Consider the following 16126-nt stretch of genomic DNA (forward strand, 5'->3'; position numbering starts at 1 on the left):
GTTATGGATAAAAGTCACATCACCCATGCTTCATGGACACAGTAGGCAACGCTGAGTCATTATCAGCCCTAGTAACTGCGCACAGGGACCATGGAGAGCCCCCAACACCATTTTAAAATAAAAGAACAGGGAAACTTGGTGCCTCAGGAAAGACAGAGAGGAAAGATGAGAAGGAGATGATTGGCAGCAGCAGCATCAGTGTTGGGATGAGAATGGCAGCTACTCAGGTGTATGCATATAGATAACTGGTCAGGTGAACATGTATGATTTGTGTGTTTGCTGTTTCCAAGTTATATAAATTTTAAAATAAATTTTTAAAATCTTGAACAAATATTAACCAACAAAGCTCATCATTGCATACAAAAGACTACTCTGCTGTTGCTGCTTTGCTGCGGCAGGAAACAATAAATGAAGCACAGCAGTCATGGAGCAGGTTTGCAAGGCAAGACTGCTGCTTGAGCAGAAGTTCTTCTGTCATTTATTGAAAGCACACAGGCTAGTAAAAGCTGATCATGCAACAATGGTATGAGGAATAAGGTTCGGAGGATGGGATTGGAATAAGAGACAAAGTTTTGAGAGGAACAGAGAAGGGGACATTGTGACCATACATCAAGAGACATTTGTGTCAGCAAAATATTTGATGTTATCACAGGCAGAGTTGTTCCAAGACCACCATGCAGTTAGTCACATAATCAGGTCAAAGGCGGTCTCAGCATCCCCCAGCATGCCTCATGATACGGGTTATTGTCCGCAGGTAGGCAAGGAATGCTCTGTCATGGTTTGCAGACAGCAAATAGGCCATAGTTGCCCATGAGTGGCTAGCTTATAGGAACCCGCACTCTGTGGACAAATTGTATGTTAAGCATCGAATGTCATAAGAAAGCAGTCAAAATCTTGGGCTTAGCATACAAAGATTAGCATGTCCTACTAAGGCTAAACATAACTGCTAGGAAATGGCTAAAAGTGTTTTAGAAACTGTAGGTGTGAAGACTTAGGCTGAAAATAAGAGTATCATAATTTGAATAAAGGTAAGTTATTTTCATTTAATTTTAAAAAGTAAATTGAATGAGGTGCTAAGCAGCTGCCTTTAAAAGACCGCCAGATGTGTTTAACAGATGGGTTTCAGGAACATGAATCAGACTTCCAACCTCTCCTCACTGTAAATTCTATGGCTTAGAGGGAAAGGTTTGACCACTTCCACAGACTTTAATGTCATTGCCAGGATCTGCATAAGCAACTCCTGGGGTGAAACAATGTTACACAACAGTGCTGCCTCACAGCACCATTCTTTCAGAAGACATTTTAATCCGAAACTAAAGACAGGAATGGAGTCAAAATTCAGTAGAGTGCAGTGCTACTAGACACCAACAATCAGTTCTGGAGGTGATAGTTATTGGAGTGATAATTGGAAGAACAGGTCCACCCAGCCCTGTTCACACAATCCTGAAGCCCTGGCCAGTCCAGCTGCTCTCTCCTCCACTGGCCACTGGAGGAGTCCTTGAGAGTCATTGTAAGGCATCTTCTGAAATGCTGTGTTGGAAAGGAAACAGAAGCCACATATCTTAGAGTGGAAGAGCCATTCTAAGATGTGATGTAGAGGATCACCCCAACTACCTCCATTTCCTTTCTTGCTTTCATCCTGAACATATGCCAATCAATCCTCTGCCCATCAGACCACTGACCTGTACTCAGCAATGAGCCCCATGGAGCTCAAGGAATGAAAGCAGTTCTAAGCTTATACAGGTTGACTGCTCAGTGGCCCTTGACCCGGGTTGATCCCTTGCCAGTATTGGATTCTCCTGGTTTCCATGGCCCTCCTGGTGTGCCTCCTATTTTCTCAATTTCCTTTGGTGGTTTCTTCCCCTCTAATGGCTGCCTTAGCTGCCAGAGCTTTAAAGGGGTCTCACTCTTTAATTTCCAATCTCGTTCACATTCTTGGGTATCTCACCCTGCTTCCATGGAGAAGTCTAAGAATCTACTTGTCATGTAATGACAGAGAAACCCAGGTATTTTGATATTTCTATAATCTATTACAAAATGTCCTTTCTTTAGAAAAGGAAAACAGCAATGCCATAGCTCTTAAGCCCCCACCCTTCCTTTCCTGTTCCTGCACTCCCCACTGCCCACCAACCCCACTCCCATCACTTTTGTCAAAAGGACAAGAACTGGCCATTCTTTTTCTTTAGAAGTTGAGCCACTCACTTGGAGATTAGATGTGGATTTCAGCACAGAAGATAGAAGGAAGGCGACTGATGTGAAAAGGAGAGGGGAAAGGAGAGGTTTAGGCTGAGCAGACTAAAAAGATTAAACATGATTGATGAAAACAAGATGATGAATTTGAGGGAGAAAGGAAATGCCTGCCTACTTGGAACCACAGAGCTGAGTTACCCCACACCATATCAAATCTTTTCCCAGGAACTAGCCTAGTCCCATTACTAAGATGAATAGGGCATGAAGTGAGGCCCAGAAGATGCCATTTGATACAGTGGAGTAAGCTCATAAGTAAAGACTACTGAGTATTCTAAATAGTGCCCTAATGACATAGGAATTAATTAACATCCAGATGGTGAGCACTTTACTACCTGTTCAGCAACAGGATTAGGTCCACTACCCTTAATATTAAGAAATGGTATTTGTCTACCTGTAATTTAACAAGTTCATACAACTTAAATTCTTCTACCTAATTCCTTTTTGGTGGAGATCCTCTTAGAGGAATGAAGAATAAGATGGAAATGATCCATATTAATTGTGTGCTTTTGTTTAAAGAACCTATTCCAACGCAGAATGATGAGCTATTAATTCTTTACTATTGCTTTTTTTTTTTAAGTGCTAATGTTGCTCACATTACTGAGCAAGGCTCAATAGTCAAGGCCAGAATGCCTTAATCTTCTAGAAAGAAGACTAGGAAAGAACAGCTTGAAAGTGCTATATTCTATAACAATTCAGGTTATTGTGGAGGCTGCTGACCTAATGGATCCTTCTGGGTTCTTCCCAAATGCTACATCATCGTAAATTCTAGTACAAATTCTGCCTGATTGGGGATAAAGGAAACAGGCCATTCTTTGCTACATATAATAACTGTTCTCAAAGATGACCAAGATCAGGAGACAACAATGGGGAGATGGGGGCACCGACGTCCAGGGTACAGCAACAGATCGAGGCCAGTGAACTCCAAAGAGCCCATACATCCTAAACCTAATTGTCATATTTGTTTCTTCCACATTAGAGGTGGTTAAACTACAAATTATCTTTCAGATGAAATCTCCTATGGAATTGTCTGACAACATACACTGGGGCCCCTTACACTATCCCCCTGTGAAGGAGGCCTGGCACCTCTCCCTTGTAGCACCCAGTTCAGCAGGAAGTAGTCAGATTGATGACCCTTTGTCCCCAACAGATATCAAGGTCTCTACTCCAGAGGTGGAAGTAAGGGACTAGCCTTTTCCAGGAAGATAGGGACTTGTACCCCAGGAGACATAACAGGAGGGCTGGGACTAAGGTCCAGACAAACATAACAGGAGGGAAAAGTCAATAATAAGCCAAACACTATCACCAGTTAATCTATGTCAGGACATCAGCCAAGATTGACCAATCAAGAAACTGCATGATCACCACCGCTCATCCTCTTAGACCCAAAACATGAGAAAAACCACAAAAACGCTCAAGTTGTCTTCACCAGTGACTGGCAACCCATTCCCGCCATGCATGGGGTGAGGGGGGAGGGTGCTATTTTACTTCTTATCTGTCCTTGCATAAATTTTCTCAGGCCTGCTTACAGCTGGCAGGAGCTAGCTAGTTTCTTTAACCCTTGTGGCTTGATTTCCCAGAGATGGCCTGTGTCTTTAAATAAAACTTCCTTTGGCTAGCTTACTGTTGTGTGCATGCAGTGTTTCAATTCTTTGTTACACTAGTGGCAGTTCCCAACTTATCACCATGAGTCACAAAAGAGTAGGAGACTATCGTTTGATAGCCAAGTGTACTGATTTACATATGCTCCAGAAATAAAGAAAAATGTGCAGGAGCCAAGAAACAACCTGAAGATCAGTCATTTATATTCAAATCTTGGCCCAGACACTACCCATCACACCGCAAGAACATCCACAGGCCACTGCAGTCTCAAGAGCAGATGCAACCTGACTGTCCACAATTAACCTCCCCCTTTCATTCATCCTCCAGTGGGTAACCACAAACAATGGCCAGGTTTGTAACCAGCAAAACGCATGGCCACCAGAGCCTTCACTCTGCTATGTACTTTCATAAAAACCCAATTTTTGTGGGGCTGGCAGGCAATTAACAACAGGAGTAACCCCTCTCACAAAAGCATATACCACATTTAGTCTAAATCTGAGATTCAGAAAAAAATGTGGGCCACTTTTTACTGTTACATAAAGGAGCCTAATATGGCCTCTGTGTACTGGCCCCTAGGTTGTTCATTTCTTCCCTGCAGCTGAGAACCATCAGCTCCAAATCCCAGCAGGGCCAAATTCAAATTTTAGCAATTCCAATTGTTTAACAAATAACCCAACAAGCAGATTTTTATCCACTTAGTCTGTTTTGCTTACCCCACAAAAATTCACCCAACAGATGGCCATGCACCACTGCTACTCTTCAAACTCTCTGACCCAAACTCCCCACTAGGCAGCTGAGGGATTGCATGCAGACACAGCCCTGTTCCTGATATCCCTCTCCCGTGCAATCCACTTGCTCTCTTCCCCTCTGGATGGTGGGTCTTTCGCCATAAGCTTCTGGATGGCCCCATGCTGCAAGGACTCCACACGACTGCAGCCCTGTCCAAGCACTGCCCGTAAAGCTAGCCTAGTATCATGCCCTCCATGGTTGTATCTTTTTCCTAGATCAGCACCCCAAGTCCCTCAAGCTCCTTCATACTATTATTTCATTTCATGAGTTAATTAAGTAGCCAGCTGGCCACTAAGATCTGCCTATTTGTAAGTAGCATGTTGGACAAGGTATACAGTGAGGTTCCCGTCTCCAAACTTTATATTTTCTAGTTGGGGGAATCGAGAACAAAAAAATATGAGAAGAAAAAAATATGCAAAAATTTAAAAATTCGACTTTTGAAAACCAACAGTTCCACTCTTTATTAAATTATTAAAATTATTTATTATTTAGAATCATCTAGCAATAACCAGAATTATTATCTCATGACTTTGTCAAGGCCCTAGCTACTCCTCTGAAAAATGAGGGTAACATTACCTCATGCATAAGGCTATTGTCAGGATGAAATTAGATAACCACATTTCATATTCTTTATAAATAATCCCTCTCTCCCTGAAGATAGTATCGAAGTGCCATATGAGTATGACCCTCCTCCAGAATTTATGACAATAACAGGCATGGCATGGGCATAAAATGGTTTATGAAAGACTGGGACATGACTCGATATTCTTAAGAATGGTAAGGAATTAGCTCCATGAAGGAGAGGTAGGTGGGAGATGAGACAGTATGGGCAAAGGCAGGAAGGTGGGACTAACCCACTGTCTGAGTCTGACAGCCTGGTTCTGAAAATGCTTCCAGTGGGAATAATTAACACTAAGGTTGGGAAAGAAGGTTAGGACTAGAGCTTAACAGCTATTTTAAAAAGATCTCTTAGCAATGTGGGAAGTGAATTCCAGTCAAACTCATGGAAACCCTCAGATTTGAAATCATACCTCCCAAGCCTCAGCCAAGATTCATATCACAGTACAATATATTAATTGCATTAATTGAACACCCAAGATGGAATTAATCCTAATAACTGAATGCCTTAATGGCATTTTCTGAACAGATATAGTCTACCTTCAGAGCTTTAAAACTTACTGTGGCTGCAGAGCCAACTCCTAATAACAAAGGGGCGAGCATCAAATACCTTTCTGTGCCTCTAGGCTAATTACAAAGATATTTATTCCCCAAATTAGATGCCATCTGAAGTCATAAAAGGAGCAGTTAGCCTAAAATGTAAAGTACCCAAGTCTCCTCTGAGATTTAATGATCTGCTACCCTGTTAAACAGTAACCTAATCACTAATTCTCCCCAACCACAGCCTGAAATAGGCCCTAAACTCTGCAGGTGGCCCCAACTCCAATACCCAGCACCTTTTCTTTTCAGAGAGAAAGAACCTTCCCCCAGTTTTGTTTGCATTCTTGATGTTTAGGTTAATTGTTCTTGCTGATGGCTGCTTTGAAAAGTAGCAAGGACATTTTAATAATACATTTTTAGGGAAAATCCTACTAGGTCAGGAATTCTAGATTTGCATCATTAGCTTAATATGATGCTCAAGGACATTTCAAAGTAATCATGTTTGAGGAAACAATGATAGAGAGAGAAAGCAAAGGGGACTGAGGTCTGAGTTTTCTGAGATGCCCATTGCATGGAAGCCAAAAGGGTTGTCTCACTTTCTGTATGTGACTTCCCACCCGGGCTCTGTGTCACCTCATGGAACTTTAGGGACAGGGAAGCTGACATACAGGGAGCTCATGCTTCTTGCTGCACCATAGTTAACAAAGTCCTTTGTCTATGATCCGGGCATCTTGTATATTCTGGCAGCATCTGTGCAACTGCAGCAAGCTAACTATTTAGCCTGCAAGAAACCAAATCTCTGACCCTATGAGTCTTTGACCAATGGTGAGTGAGAGGGTAAGAGTTACAGACCCTGTAGTATGCGTCTCCTGCCTCCTCCAACCAGAGCACTTTTGTGTTTGAGTCTTTGTGGAAATGTCCCCATCCTGCTCAGTGACTCCTGATCATGCATAACAGGATTTTCTGTTTTTCTTTTAACTAAAGTCTCCGCTGAGGCACTGTCTGCAAGATATTACTCTCTTTTTGGACGCTCTCGAGGGCTCCCATGTGCCATTTCAATTTATCACAGATCAGCCACTTGGGGAGCTGGTGACCCAGGAAAGCACCCGGCCACATTCTTCTCTATGAAAATGGGATTTGTATTATGGGCAGAAGGTAAAGTTTATTTATTAAGCAACTAATAAAGGATATGTATTTTTTTTTTTAAGAACCAGGGTACAGGCCAGATGTGTGGGAGGATGAAAAATTCACCAGAGACAGAACGGGGAACAGAACAGGCAGACCGACCGAAACACACTGCTGAGGGGAGCAGCAGGGAGACAGGAGAGGTCTGCTGTGCCATGTGGGTTGCTCTGCGGTGCATAGGGATGGAACCGGCACTGCAAAGACTGCTGACAGCTTCACAGTGCTGTGCTCAACCGCCTGCACAACCAGGGAGGCCCCAGGATATGTATTTTTAATTGAGTACCTATTGCTAACTAATCAGAGCATCTCCTTTCTGTGTTAAAAAAATTAATAAAAGGTTATACCCCCAAATTTACCAGTAGTAATCTTGGATGGTAGGATTATGAATGATCTTTTTTCCTTATTTTTTTTTGTATTATCTGTTTTCGAGTGTGAATATGAATTCTATCATCTAATGGTTAAAATCAACCATAACTTTTCAGCTGGCAGGAAAATACTTCATTCATGGCCTCCCTCCCTGCAGCTTTTCTCCCCCATGCCAACATATAAATAGCCCTGGGGACTCTTGACTCATCCACCCCTGCTCTCCTTATTGAGGGTTAGGAAAAGGCAAATAACTAAGTATTAAAGTAATATTTGGTTATTCAAATTAGCTCCACCAACATAACCTTTGCAGGACTTGCTAAAACGTACAGAGTTTTATCAATTCTGAACACAAATACAAGATCCAATTTAAAACATCTTGTGTTTTAGCGGAAGCCAAAGCAATGACAAGCCCTGTAAATTCCCTAAGGTAAGACCAGAAATGCACAAAGTGATATATAATAGCTATCTCCCAAGAAAAGAATAAAGAGCCATTTATGAAATCTTACCATGTAGGAAGACTAATGTGTCTATTAAAAGCAAAAAATGTGAACTCCAGGTCCTCTCATCAGGGACAGATTTAAATGCAGTTTTGCTAAATTAGCTATAGAAGAATCTGAAGGAGAAGTCTAACAATAAAGTCATATAAAACAACACATTCTTGGTAGAAATAATTTATATGGTATGATTCCAATACAGAGCCAGTGAATAAGTGGTAATAAGTAACAATAATTTTTTAAGGTGCCACTGTATTGTGTACAGAAACAAAGCCTTTTTCATACAATCCACATCATTAATGAGAAGTTGTTTTCTGTATCACTTAATTGTTTAGAAGAATAATCCATTTTAAGGAAGTCAAGCATTCATGAAAATTAACTGCATCTTATGGGTAGAATATTTTCTAAACTAAAGCTAGTTTTTAACCCCAGAAAGCCAATATCAGTCCAACATAATAAGAAAGGCAGTCAGTGAGTGACTTCTCATTCTATCACATTTATTACAGACAGACATTCATAACAGGAGTATCTTCTCTTCCGTAGTCTGTTCTCTCTTTTTTTCCCCAATGTCCAGGACTTTTTTATCCTGCTTCTAGGGAGCAGTGTGTGTCAATCACTCAGTCACTTTGGGTTAAATTCAAATGTCTTTCTGTCTGCTACACAGAGAACCACGAAAATTTATTAAAAGCATGAAAAAATGTATTTATAATATCTTTAGAATTAGAAAGTCTTTCCCTTAGAAGTAATTTCAAATGTTCTACTGTCCTGTCCCATCCCCACTGTCCCCTCCACACACACACCTTTGGCTTTAACGCATAATTAAGCAAGGAAGATATTTAACAGTATGACAATGTTCTTTATGGAATAAGAAGACATTCATTTGCCTCTATATAGCAAAACAAAACATCTGTTAATCCAGTTCCTCTCTTTGACTTTTACAATAAGAAAGCACAGAGCTTCTGTAGATAACAACAAAAAACACGTGTGCCCAAAGGCACAGAAGAAGGAGAAAAGCAATCACCAGACAAGAGAAATCACCAGACAAGCAGCAGCAACAGCAGGCAGGAAGGTACCCTGGGTACCCTGCTTGGAGCTGCGAGGAGCCTTGAGTGCTTCGCAAGATGTAGGGCTTAGCTAGAGCAGATGTTCCCTGTCACCAGAGAGCAGGCAGCGCGCATGCCCGCCGCCCCGCAAAGGAAGCGCCCTCGGATCCAGGAGTCAGTACACTCAGTTCAAGCCTCTAGTTCTCTTTCTCCTCAGAGCTCTGGAAACTAAAAATAAAGGCAAAGCGAGCCAAGCAAATGAAGGAGAACAGTCTGAATTGACTGCCAGTCAAGAATGTGGCTTCCCCTCTGGACCTTGTAGGGGAAACAGCACAAATGCAAGTGGAATCTGCCTTTGGGAACAGGGAGACAGGAGGAGCTGATGGCAGCTTGGCACAGTGCAAGGAAGATGTCAGTCCATGCCATTTGAATATGCAACAAACAATGTCATTCTTTGTTCTCACCCAGCAGAGGTAAAGAGCCTAGTGGTTAGGCTAACACAGGCTTGCATCTGGTGAAGAAGGTTCCTACCCTCATAAAGCTTACATTCCAGTAGACGGGACAAACAATAAAGCTAGGAATAAATAAATCCAGATAATGTACCATCTGGGCAATGAAATGAGGCAGGAGAAAAGAATGGAGAAAGTCCAAGGACAGAAGGATGAGGGAGAGAGAGGTAAGTGGCTATTTTATACTGGGGGGAGGGGGGGGAAGGCACAGGCAGAGGACAGGATGGAACCACATTGGCAGCAAGGATTCCAGCACAGTCCACGTTTAAGCTGCTTGTTAACTGTGATTTAAACGTGCTGCCTGAAAAGGACCTGTTTTTTTTTTTTTTTTCCCCATTCCCACTAATACTTGCAGGGCCCTGCTGTGCGCAGGCCCTAGAGTGCACTGGACCCCATGCTGGGCAAGTCAAAGAGACAAGCTTTTCTGCAGGCTTTGAGGCCAGGAAGGAGGGGGCATTCATCAAGCATGTGGCCACAGAAACAGAGGTTCACAATGGGAAGGTTGGGCACTGTGTCTTGAAGTGCCAGGAAGAAAGGTGAAATTGGTAAGTCAGCCCCACTCAGATGCTTACTGGTTCCTCAGCGAATTAGGGTCAGGTGGGAAGGGGCAGGGAGTGCAGGCAGGAAAGCTGAAGCAGCAAGAAGGCCAGGGACCTGGGTAGGCACTGAGCCTCAGGTTACTGAATGTCTGGAAAGGAGAAAAGGTGCCTCAGGGGGAAGGAGAACAGGAAGGGGAGTCTTGTATGCATGGTCTAGGCTGGAGGCCTCTGGGAAGTGACTCACCAAAGCCATACCCATTCCTCAGGTGACACAGCTGACACCCACAGAGATCAAGTGGCTTGCCCAAAGTCACTCAAATGGAAAATGTGCAAACAGGATCTCAGTCTACTTGTCCATGAAGATTTACCTTAAAACTTTAAACTCAGGGTGGCAAAAGGGGGAATGTGCTTTCTTCTTTAATTTCTAGACTTTGATTAAAAGTAAGGAAAAGAAAGAAGGCATTAGGAGTCAGTATTCACCACCAGACTCAGGAATACCACACACACATCAGAAATATCTCCAAGTCCTCTTTAAAATAAATCAGAATTTTATTTAAAAACAAAATCAGCCTCAAGACACAGTAAACATGAAATTCTCCTGCTAAGAAAGGAATTTACTGGGACTCATTAATTCCAAGCCTGGATTGTTTTCTGCTCAACTTTCTTCCATGTGTATTCTCATTTTTCCTGCCCATACTTTTTGGGCGCTGAGCCCAGCAATCCAAGGCTCCCCGGGTACAGGCATTTGGAGAGCAGCTGCTGTCGGGGCTCGTCCGGTGCCATTGCACAGCAGAAGAAAAATGAAGATAAACTGCCACTTATTTCTAAGTGTAAACCTTTTAGTTACTTAGAACAGCACTGCCCTAAATAGCTGGAAGTTCTGCAGTGACTTATCTTCATTCCCCTGACAAAGAGAACGTCAAAGCTGCTGGTGGGGTAGGGAGGAGCTGGTCAAGGTCAGGAGTCCTCAGGACAAACTGAAGTGGAGAGAAGGGCTAACAGGAGGTATTGAATTCAGTCCTGCACACAATCACTGCCACCCCCAAACTGTTACAGGACAGGGAGAAAGACACCCCAGATTCCATAAACCTGTCTGCTTTAAATAGGTTCTGCCATCTGCTGCATCAACACAAAACATATAAGACTTTAATGGGAAGGAACTTTAATACAATTAGGAAACAATACAGGAAAGGCAAAGTATGTAGTTTCTAAATGAAGCACCCAAAGTTACCCGTGCCCTCGTGGGTAAAAGTCCACCCAAGCAGGATTGACCCAGAGCAAGGCCCCAAAGCCTGCCACAAGTCTGAAGTGTCTTCCAGTGGGGACCCACAGAAAAGGATCAGAAACAATCAGACACGTCTGGGAAGAAAAGAGCAAAATCAAAATCAAGACAAAAACTGCCATTGTCACCTCCCCACGGGTCTCACCCACATCTGTTTTACCCTGTTCCAAAATGACGAAACTACTTTATCTGGGTCTCTTTGATAATCCTTTCATGTGTAGGGAAGGAATTTTAGCAGTCACTCTTAAGGATTAGGTAGTTTGCTGCTTCTGAAATCTCATAGCAGTGGTCGGTTGCCCACACTCATTCTCATTGACCACGGGGCACAATGCTTTCAGAGAAGAAAGGTAGCACTGAGCTGTTTTCACTAAGGGACTCTTAGGGTAGAAGGAGAAAGAACTTCCAGTTCTTGCCCTATTTGCTGGATCCATAGAATATGAAGATGTTGTCAAAGTATGTGGTTTAGGTGCTACAACTTGGCCTGCAGGATTCTTCCTAGGTTCTACGGTAACAGGGTGGTCCCCAGGAAAGGGGGAGGGTTCCAGGTTTCCTGCCCCACACAAAAGGAGGGTGGAGCTGAGCAGGGAGAAGAAGCTGCAGAGGAGACTGAGGAAGGAAGGAAGCAGGATGGAGAGCCAGAAGGAGACCTGGAGGAGGCGCATAATGCTGAGAGACACGTGAAGAAACTGTGCTTGCCTTTTGGTCATGGACTGGTTGACACAGATGTGGGTGTGAGACCCGTGGGGAGGTAACAATGGCGGTTTTTGTCTTGATTTTGATTTTGCTCTTTTCCTCTGAGACTTGTCTGGTGGTTTCTGATTCTTTTCTGTGGTCCCCACTGGAAGATGCTTTAGACTTGCGGCAGGCTTTTGGGCCTTGCTCTGGGCCAATCCTGCTTGGGTGGACTTTTACCCATGAGGGGATGGGTAACTTTGGGTGCTTGATTTAGAAACTATACTCTTTGCCTTTCCTGTTTTGTTTACTAATTGTATTAAAGTTCCTTTTCATTAAAGTCTCATATGTTTTGTGTTGATGTGGCAGATGGCAGAACCTATTTAGAGCAGGCAGGTTAGCGGGGTCTGGGGTGCCCCTCTGCCTGCCCTGTAACACCACCTGGGAGGAGAAGCAGAGTACCCCCTTCCTCCACGTGACCCTCTCTGACCTAGCATTGTCCTCCCTCTTGCAAACAACTAAGGGGACACAGCAACACCGATATTTTATTCACTGACTTCCTGTCTCACTTCTTCCCCATGTCTCCCAGGGGAGAAAAGGGTCAGGTTTCCCTCTGAGTTCTCTGCCTTTAGAGGCCTCTTCCACTGTGAAAGATGGAAGAACACTCATGGTTTTGCCTTCTGAAGTAGGAATGTCACCTCTGGTTCCTTCCTACACTGAGGGAGGAAATAGTAACATTCTCACAATCCTCTCTGCAGAAAACAGCCTGACCTTCCAGGGGGCACCTGGCTGCATGACCCTACATCACAGGATAGAGATTGATTAAGCCCCCCTCCCAGGCAGATGGGCTGGTCAGACTAACTGGAGACTCATAAACTCAGAAAGGAAAGAACAAAAGCACAGAGAAAAATATCCACGTTACCCCTTGTACTTATACATGCCAGCTGGATGGGTATTTGCAAGTTTCTTTCTATCTATTACAGATAATGCTTCCAAGATGGGCGACATGTTGGCCTGCACAAGTGAGTGCCCAAACAGATGAGTGGATCAAGAGGATGTGCTATAAAGACACAATGAAATATTACTCAGTGATCAAAAAAGATAAACTCATGCCATTTGCAGCAACATGGGTGGAACTGGAAAGGATTATGCTAAGCAGAAATAAGGAAGCTATAAGGTTGTAATAACTTTATAAGTTAAAGTTAAAAGGAAAAAGACAAACATTGTATAGTGTCACTTATATGTGGAATATAGAGAAACCAGACAAAGGGTCAGAAAAGGACAAGCTGAAAAACTAGTCCATGAAAGCAGACTATAGAACTGAGACATTCAGAGGGAAAGAGGTGGGGGCAGACAGAAAGTGGGGAGGAGCACAGTGGACTAGGGTGGGGGACTAGGGGTGCTTTGGTAGTGGAAGCACTATGGTAACATCACTGCAAGGGGTGCGGGCATCCTATACTTTCAAAATACAAAGAACGATATAAACTGTTACCACATGCAATAAAAACAGTTTTAAGAAAATCCCAGAAAAGAAATTGCTTAAAACTTCATATTTATGGATAAGGTTTGCAAAACTTAAAACTCAAAATGGAAGGGTAGCGGAGGAGGAGTGAGAAGTAAAATTCTTTGAAATTGTTAGAGAACAGAACTCAGAAACATTACCAAAACAATTTATCCAGGCACCAGTCACATTCCTCATGCCAAATGTGAAACTCTTGGAGAAAAACATATGAGGTACCCGCTTTTTCATTTCAACAGGTCAGATTTCTCATTTGGTTTCCTATTCAGTTCATAGTTCCAGGCTATTCAGGATCGTGTTCATTCACCCTTCAGATTTTCTTTCTTTAAGATGCCTGAAAAAATTGCTAATGGGATTCAGTGGCTTTAGACTCTAGGTCACTGGTTTTCATAACAACCAGGCCTGTAGCAGTGTTTCCAGTAGAAAATAAATTAATAACTAGGCTGTCACTGTAGGGACTTAGTCTCTCTAGTCAATTTCCTCCCCAAGATCATTCTTTTGTCTTTCCTTTTTGTTCCGTTAGTGTTTTTAATTACAAACATTGAATTGAAATTTTCATTATAATTGTAGGGTATTTTCCCTTATTTGGGGGGCTCAAGCTTCTCATACCAATCTCTCCTTGTTTCCTTACTCATCTCCTATCCACCCAACATCTGCATGTGGGTCTGTCCACCATGATTCATTCTCTCACCTCAAGATATATATCCGTTTCCCCTTTTCAGTCACAATTCATTAAATGCTTGAAATGTGACCTCCCCTTACATTCTGCTACCCTTTTCATCTTACTACACCCATGCGTGTGTGTGTGTGTGACAGAGAAAGAGAGAGATTATTTTCACCTATGGTTACTACTATGTAGCCGTTTTCATTTCTGCTGTGTGCATTCCTTATAAAAAATTTTATAGGATTACAGTTAGAGAAAAGAAAGCAAACAAGACTCACCTAAGCTCTACTTAAGAAATTAAAGCAGAAAATACTATATTCAATTTTTTTGTGAACATCCTTTAACAGGGTTATATTGCTCTAGTCCTTTAATCAAAAATAAAGGTTGAATAGAAATATTTTCAGAAATTGTGAGATGACTCAGTTAGCTAAGGAGGATATCACTGCTGATGTACAGATAATATGATTATCTCGAGACAAGGACATAAACCCCTGAACCAGATGGCCTCAAAATTGAATTTCTCAAGGAATTCGGAAACTTATTACAGCAACCACCCAGCACTCCCAGTTAGAGACTATACTTTTTTTTTTTTTTTATCCAGAGCATAATACCTCAGAAATGTCTAAGTGATTGAGTTTTCAGCAAATCAAATCACTATAGACTAAGGTCTCTGCGCCCCCAATTCTTAAGAAAAAAATGCAAAGCCTAGAAGAAAGAGATGAGAACTAAGTGTCTGTTAGCAGGTCAGATCTACCCTGTTCCCAGGCACAGCCTGAAAGCGAGCACACAGTATATTGGAGGGTGCAGGATCAGGTGGCAAGGGAGCCCTCAGGAAGCAGGAAGGATTAATGAAAAAAATCCTCCCCAGATCAGGGGACTGAAACTAGACTGACTTCAAACAATTCTTGCCTTTCTCTTTCACCTCCTCTTTTCAGTATCACTTATTCCAGACACAGACCCCATTCCAATCCCATGCTCACTCTCATGAGGTTGTGTGGATGTGCTTGTTTTGTTTTTATAGGAACCTATCTTGTCTGGTTCCCCAGCCTGGCCATCTTTATGTTGAAGGTCAACAGTAACAGAGAAAGAAGAGCCATATGTTGAACCCCATGGCATTGGCAGCCAGAAATGAAGGCCAAAATGGTTAATCATCTCCATGCTCAAATAACCCCAATACACAGTTGGTCTCGGAGTATCATTCACACAGCAGAGAGCACACTCCACCCAGCAGGGCGTGAGTTCCAACTTTATTTATTACTTAAATAGCAAATCAAATCACTAGAGTAGATATACACAGCTTGAGTGTGGTGAAGTATTTAGATATACTATGTGTCTTTAAGAAATTTTGCTGATCCTTGGGGTATTCTGCTTTCACTTGAGCCAGAATGGGGTCATCCCAGGACAAAGAACCCCCCAGGACTCCTCACTGGCAGGGCAGCAGCTTTGATACCAGCCCACCTCCTGGGAATTTGGTCTGGGTCTGAGACCCCTTCCCCCGACCCCATGGTGACACTTCTCACTGTCCTACTTCCTCTGTCACCTCTGGAAATGGGTCTTGAGCCAGAAACTTGACTTTTCTCACAGCCAGTCAACAAGCCACTCAGCCACAGTGACACCCAAGAGTGAAGCTGCTGAGCGCTGGCATCACATTTGTGTTTCCCCATCATCTGGCTGATCTGAAGCCCTCATTAACTGTCTTAAGGGAAATAAATTATCCAAATAAGCAAATACAAAAGAAAACATTTCAGACACTCTTGTGAAAATTGAAAAAATGAGGTTCTTGTGCCGAACTACCTACCATGAGGACAGACCAGATAAAGAATAATATTTTAATAATATTAGCTACAGGATTATGAATACTAATCAATATGCACTATTTACATGACTAACGTTAATTCATGTCAACAAAACAATATGCATTTTAAGAAGATACACAAACAAAAAGGTACATGTTGAACAATTTGAAATGGTTATCTGTAAGTAAGGAGGAGAAAGAGGGGACAAGGAGGGCATAGGAATAGGAGGAAATTGTTCCTAAGTAACTTAATAAATAAATA

Source organism: Talpa occidentalis, unplaced genomic scaffold, assembly GCF_014898055.3.
Source record: "Talpa occidentalis isolate TD23 unplaced genomic scaffold, MPIMG_talOcc4v2.1 talOcc4.4, whole genome shotgun sequence".
Lineage (NCBI taxonomy): Eukaryota > Metazoa > Chordata > Mammalia > Eulipotyphla > Talpidae > Talpa > Talpa occidentalis.